Source organism: Anopheles ziemanni (assembly GCF_943734765.1).
Source record: "Anopheles ziemanni chromosome X unlocalized genomic scaffold, idAnoZiCoDA_A2_x.2 X_unloc_52, whole genome shotgun sequence".
In the NCBI taxonomy this organism is placed as follows: domain Eukaryota; kingdom Metazoa; phylum Arthropoda; class Insecta; order Diptera; family Culicidae; genus Anopheles; species Anopheles ziemanni.
In genome coordinates, this window is record NW_026689821.1 from 135,001 (window position 1) to 142,220 (window position 7,220).

The 7,220-nt window shown below is 48.6% G+C and overlaps 2 non-coding genes across 2 annotated transcripts in view; both read right to left on the reverse strand.

Moving 5' to 3' along the window:
* Positions 1-354, reverse strand: part of LOC131292375 (large subunit ribosomal RNA) — a 4,085-nt gene extending 3,731 nt beyond the window's left edge. The window contains exon 1 of the ribosomal RNA XR_009190024.1: positions 1-354. This exon is cut by the window's left edge and continues 3,731 nt beyond it. This is a non-coding gene — a ribosomal RNA (large subunit ribosomal RNA).
* Positions 355-841: 487 nt separating this feature from the next.
* Positions 842-996, reverse strand: LOC131292376 (5.8S ribosomal RNA). Its single transcript, XR_009190025.1, has one exon. It is a non-coding gene; the product is annotated as a 5.8S ribosomal RNA (ribosomal RNA).
* Between the last annotated feature and the right edge of the window lie 6,224 nt (positions 997-7,220).

Consider the following 7,220-nt stretch of genomic DNA (forward strand, 5'->3'; position numbering starts at 1 on the left):
CGGTCTCATGGTTGTATTTAGCTTTAGAAGGAGTTTACCTCCCACTTAGTGCTGCACTATCAAGCAACACGACTCCATGGTACGCTCGGTCCATCATCCAACGGGCGCTGTTCTACGGGCCTATCACCCTCTATGGGTTCTGAGCCACATTCAAGTTGGACTTGAAAAGCGCTAAGATGACGGATAGTGAGACGCACCAGTACACGGAATCGGATAGACGGACAGGCCGCCACCCCTACGTGCTGAGCTTCTCCCGTTTCGCTCGCAGCTACTCAGGGAATCCCGGTTGGTTTCTTTTCCTCCCCTTATTAATATGCTTAAATTCAGGGGGTTGTCACACATGAACTGAGGCTTATGTACCTTGCGGTTGTTATCGTCACATCTGGCTTGCGACTACTTTGTTTCAATGTCCAATATGTACCGTTGGACTCGGTTAACGGGCTGTTAGCCCGCGTGTGGTTTAACTCACTGATACCTTCCATTGCCCATACGCTAGTTTGTTTGTGTTCCTTTGGTCAACTTCCATACTTGAATCATTTGTGCTACCGCTGCTGCTTCGACGCTACTTTGACATCTTCGCTTCTATTTAAATAAATAAATAAGCTGAAGCTAGACATCAGTAAACACCACCACAGACACCACAAGCACGCCTTCTCCTCGTACTTCCGCCTCACGCGGGAACACGGACGCTCTAAATACTTCGAATTCCAATGCCAGTATATTGTAAACCACGGGTTCTTTAATGCTAGCGGGTCGTCGCGACCCTAGTTAACATCATGGTGCACGTCTCGTGACGGGTGTCACGGCGTAGTTAAATGTATGCGATACATTTCTCAAATATAAGCGCTCAGTCATCTGTACATCATGGTAGGTTCCCACGACGTGCAATATGCGTTCAACTTATCAATGTTCATGTGTCCTGCAGTTCACATTATGACGCGCAGTTAGCTGCGGTCTTCATCGATCCATGAGCCGAGTGATCCACTGCCGAGGGTGACTAACTTGCGTAAGCCGCCGCTGTGCGCGTATACCCGTTCCCCGTAGGGAGGAGCAAGCCGCCGCTTAGAGACGAAGCATAAAGTGTCCTCATTCCACATAGGGCAAGCTGGATTAATCCATTTTACCCAGGACGGCCGAAGCGGCGTGGACCAGGGGAGAACTGAACCTTATACTTCACACCACAGTAAGTCTACGTGTCCTCTTCCACATAGGGCAAGCTAGAACTAACTATCTTACCCAGGACTGCCGAAGCAGCGTGGACCAGGGGAGGAACACACTTTTCATGGAAACGTAAGGCATCCATGACTGCCATAACGTAAGCCGCCGCTGTGCGCGTATACCCGTTCCCCGTAGGGAGGAGCAAGCCGCCGCTTAGAGACGAAGCATAAAGTGTCCTCATTCCACATAGGGCAAGCTGGATGAATCCATTTTACCCAGGACGGCCGAAGCGGCGTGGACCAGGGGAGAACTGAACCTTATACTTCACACCACAGTAAGTCTACGTGTCCTCTTCCACATAGGGCAAGCTAGAACTAACTATCTTACCCAGGACTGCCGAAGCAGCGTGGACCAGGGGAGGAACACACTTTTCATAGAAACGTAAGGCATCCATGACTGCCATAGTGCGTAAGCCGCCGCTGTGCGCGTAAACCCGTTCCCCGTAGGGAGGAGTCAAGCCGCCGCTTAGAGACGAAGTATGAAGTGTCCTCTTCCACATAGGGCAAGCTAGAATGAACTATCTTACCCAGGACCGCCGAAGCAGCGTGGACCAGGGGAGAACTGAACTTTATACTTCACACCACAGTATTGAGTAATGTGCCCTCTTCCACATAGGGCAAGCTGGAATGTTCCATTTTACCCAGGACGGCCGAAGCGGCGTGGACCAGTGGAGGACTACACAATCATGAGGTTTGATATCGACTTGTGTGTTTCAATAGGATACCGATGGTATGGTTTGAACCGATTTGATTTAGCCATTCTGAAGTCATCACTTGGTTGAAGCGCTGAACTAGGGAGGCATCGTTTACATATATATTGGTTTTCGCATGCTCTACTAGGTTAATGTCATGAGGTTGGCTATCGAGCATGCCCAAGTGATGACTTGATTTTGTGCTTGCTTGAATTCTTCACATTTCATACCATCGGTTAGTTGTCGAATCATTCCTCGATCATAACCTTCGTTCTTGGTTCATGTATGCTCTCTTCCACATAGGGCAAGCTAGAATTAACTATCTTACCCAGGACCGCCGAAGCAGCGTGGACCAGGGGAGAACTATACTTTGTCTTGTATGCCCTCTTCCACATAGGGCAAGCTAGAACTAACTATCTTACCCAGGACCGCCGAAGCAGCGTGGACCAGTGGAGGACTATACTTTGTTCATAACACCACAGTATTGAGTAATGTGCCCTCTTCCACATAGGGCAAGCTAGAATGAACTATCTTACCCAGGACCGCCGGAGCAGTGTGGACCAGTGGAGGACTACACAATCATGAGGTTTGATATCGACTTGTGTGTTTCAATAGGGTACCGATGGTATGTTTTGAACCGATTTGATTTAGCCATTCTGAAGTCATCACTTGGTTGAAGCGCTGAACTAGGGAGGGGCATCGTTTACATATATATTGGTTTTCGCATGCTCTACTAGGTTAATGTCATGAGGTTGGCTATCGAGCATGCCCAAGTGATGACTTGATTGTGTGCTTGCTTGAATTCTTCACATTTCATACCATCGGTTAGTTGTCGAATCATTCCTCGATCATAACCTTCGTTCTTGGTTCATGTATGCTCTCTTCCACATAGGGCAAGCTAGAATTAACTATCTTACCCAGGACCGCCGAAGCAGCGTGGACCAGGGGAGAACTATACTTTGTCTTGTATGCCCTCTTCCACATAGGGCAAGCTAGAACTAACTATCTTACCCAGGACCGCCGAAGCAGCGTGGACCAGTGGAGGACTATACTTTGTTCATAACACCACAGTATTAAGTATGGTGTCCTCTTCCACATAGGGCAAGCTAGAACTAACTATCTTACCCAGGACCGCCGAAGCAGTGTGGACCAGGGGAGGACTATACTTTATACTTCACACACTAGCCATACTGAAGTCATCACTTGGTGGGGGTGAACTACGGCGGTATCTATCGTTTTGGTTCGGTCTATATAGGGTCGCTTGCATGCTCATTCGAATATAATGTAATTGTGTATGGCAATATGAGCATGCCCAAGTGATGACTTTGTTTCAAGCTCAACAGGTAGGGTATTGAGTCCTCTTCCACATAGGGCAAGCTAGAATGAACTATCTTACCCAGGACCGCCGGAGCAGCGTGGACCAGTGGAGGACTCTATACTTTATACTTCACACCACAGTATTGAGTACTTCTTGCATAAAGCCCCTAATGAGAACCACGAGGGCTCTCTCAATGTAGAACCACAAGGGCTCTAGTACCGATTCTCTCGGTACGGCTTGGTCCGTGTTCCTTTATGCTTGTACTCTTAGAAAGTCTCAACCCGGAGGTCTTGACTTTGATTGTCATAGTTGGACTACGACGGGGCATCCGACCATTGCTGATCGAACACCCCTGATTCACCATCTTTCGGGTAGGCGGTACGCGTACCTCCGGACGCGGAAGTCTCAACCCGGAGGTCTTGACTTTGATTGTCATAGTTGGACTACGACGGGGTATCCGACTCATCGAATACCCCAGAAGCACACCATCTTTCGGGTAGGCGGTACGCGTACCTCCGGACGCGGAAGTCTCAACCCGGAGGTCTTGACTTTGATTGTCATAGTTGGACTACGACGGGGTATCCGACTCATCGAATACCCCAGAAGCACACCATCTTTCGGGTAGGCGGTACGCGTACCTCCGGACGCGGAAAGTCTCAACCCGGAGGTCTTGACTTTGGTTGTCATAGTTGGACTATGACGGGGCATCCGACCATTGCTGATCGAACACCCCTGTTACACCATCTTTCGGATAGGCGGTGCGCGACACCACCGACGCGGAAAGTCTCAACCCGGAGGTCTTGACTTTGTATTGTTGGATAGTCCTCTTCCACTATAGGGCAAGCTGGAAATATTCCATTTTACCCAGGACTGCCGAGGCAGCGTGGACCAGGGGAGAACTTCACGGAATCTTCAGGCATCCATGATTGCCATAGTGCGTAAGCCGCCGCTGTGCGCGTCAACTCGTTCCCCGTGAGGAGGAGTCTAGCCGCCGCTAAAAGACGAAGCATTAAGTGTCCTCATTCCACTATAGGGCAAGCTAGAATGAACTATCTTACCCAGGACCGCCGAAGCAGCGTGGACCAGGCGAGGACTACTTTATACTTCACACCACAGTATTGAGTACGACTTGCATAAAGCCCCTAATGAGAACCACGAGGGCTCTCTCAATGTAGAACCACAAGGGCTCTAGTACCGATTCTCTCGGTACGGCTTGGTCCGTGTTCCTTTATGCTTGTACTCGCGGAAAGTCTCAACCCGGAGGTCTTGACTTTGATTGTCATAGTTGGACTACGACGGGGCATCCGACCATTGCTGATCGAACACCCCTGATTCATCATCTTTCGGGTAGGCGGTGCGCGCACCTCCGACGCGGAAGTCTCAACCCGGAGGTTCGGACTTAGAGTTTTTCCCATTTAAAAGTTTTTCTCTTAGCCATACTGAAGTCATCACTTGGTGAACGATTGAACTAGGGCGGGTTAATCGTTTATAGGAATCATGTGGTTTGCATGCTCTCTTAGGTTAAGGTCATGTGGTTGGCTATCGAGCATGCCCAAGTGATGACTTTGTTTCACGCTTGCTTGATTTCTTCATGATTCCCTGTTATATAGTGTAATCATTCGAGAACAGGGAATCTTTGGTTTTGCTCAACAGGTATTGGATGTCAACTTGGTATCTAGATCGCATTAAGTCTCAACCCTTAGGTTCGGACTTGTATAGTGACATCTTGTTACGGTCTTGAGTCTCAACCCGCAGGTTCGGACTACTTAGTGTTTGATCGAATATAATATGGCAACTTGTGCCTAAGTCTCAACCCGCAGGTTCGGACTTCTGTTTATTTGGCCAATGTATGTATAAGGCAACTTGTGCCTAAGTCTCAACCCGCAGGTTCAGACTTGTGTATTTGTTCGAAGTCATGTATAAGGCAACGTGTGCCTAAGTCTCAACCCGCAGGTTCGGACTTGTTAGTGTTTCGTCAACTTTCATATGGCAACTTGTGCCTAAGTCTCAACCCGCAGGTTCGGACTTGTGTATTTGTTCGAAGTCATGTATAAGGCAACTTGTGCCTAAGTCTCAACCCGCAGGTTCGGACTTGTGTATTTGTTCGAAGTCATGTATAAGGCAACGTGTGCCTAAGTCTCAACCCGCAGGTTCGGACTTGTTAGTGTTTCGTCAACTTTCATATGGCAACTTGTGCCTGAGTCTCAACCCGCAGGTTCGGACTTCTATAGTGTTTCGTCAATTATCATATGGCAACTTGTGCCGAAGTCTCAACCCGCAGGTTCGGACTTCTGGAAGGATCACTTGGCCACTAATGATCCTTCCGCAGGTTCACCTACGGAAACCTTGTTACGACTTTTACTTCCTCTAAATCATCAAGTTCGGTCAACTTCGATAAAGCAGACGCGGTTCACGAGGATCCAGCGAACGATCATCTCCAAAGACCTCACTAAATAATCCATCGGTAGTAGCGACGGGCGGTGTGTACAAAGGGCAGGGACGTATTCAACGCTGGCTGATGACCAGCACTTACTAGAAGTTCCGAGTTCATATGGACCATTGCAATCCATAATCCCTACTAAGTGAGTATTTGAGTGATTTCCCGTTCCTCTCGGAATAGGAGACACGCTGCTACCCACATTGTAGCACGCGTGTAGCCCAGAACATCTAAGGGCATCACGGACCTGTTATCGCTCGATCTCATTTTGCTAAACACAAATTGTCCTGCTAAGCAGCGTACCGTAAGTGCACTTGCGCACACGAACAGCGAAGGTGTCAGGTCATACTCCACCGAAAGGTCCTAACCCGTTCCAATCGGCATCGACGCATTAACGCTGACTGCGTTCTAGTTAGCATATGTGAGTCACGTTCGTTATCGGAATTAACCAGACAAATCAATCCACGAACTAAGAACGGCCATGCACCACTACCCTTAAATTTGAGAAAGAGCTATTAATCTGTCTCACCTCCATAAGTTCGGACCTGGTAAGTTTTCCCGTGTTGAGTCAAATTGAACCGCAAGCTCCATTTCATTGTGGTGCCCTTCCGTCAATTCCTTTAAGTTTCAACTTTGCAACCATACTTCCCCCGGAACCTGACTTTGGTTTCCCGGAAGCTACTGAGAGCACCTGGTTGTAGCGTCTCCCAATTGCTAGTTGGCATCGTTTACGGTTAGAACTAGGGCGGTATCTAATCGCCTTCGATCCTCTAACTTTCGTTCTTGATTAAAGAAAGCATCCTTGACAAATGCCTTCGCTTTAGTTAGTCTTACGACGGTCTACGAATTTCACCTCTCGCGCCGTAATACTAGTGTCCCCAACTACTTCTGTTAATCATTACCTCCGGTCTGAGTACAAACCAATGAAAGATTAGACCAAGGTCGTATTCCATTATTCCATGCAAGATTATTCTAGGGCGTTTGGGCACCCTGCTTTAAGCACTCTAATTTGTTCAAGGTAAACGTGAGCGGTCGAGCTCTATGTTACACTTGCACCCGTTGAAGGGCACACCATGACACAGACTTGGTGCCCTACCACACCATTGAGTCGCAACCAGATTCCGACTTGGCCCACCGACCACGGGTTGACCGGGTCGGCGGAGCCGGACTGTGTTGGACAAGTATCAACTTCGAACGTTTTAACCGCAACAATTTTAATATACGCTAGTGGAGCTGGAATTACCGCGGCTGCTGGCACCAGACTTGCCCTCCACTTGATCCTCGTAGAAGGATTTATGCTCTACTCATTCCAATTATGAAACATCATTAAAGAGTTTCATATTGTTATTTCTCGTCACTACCTCCCCGTCCCGGGATTGGGTAATTTACGCGCCTGCTGCCTTCCTTGGATGTGGTAGCCATTTCTCAGGCTCCCTCTCCGGAATCGAACCCTGATTCCCCGTTACCCGTTGCAACCATGGTAGTCCTCTATACTACCATCCATAGTTGATAGGGCAGATATTTGCGAGATCTGTCGTCGGTGCGAGACCATACGA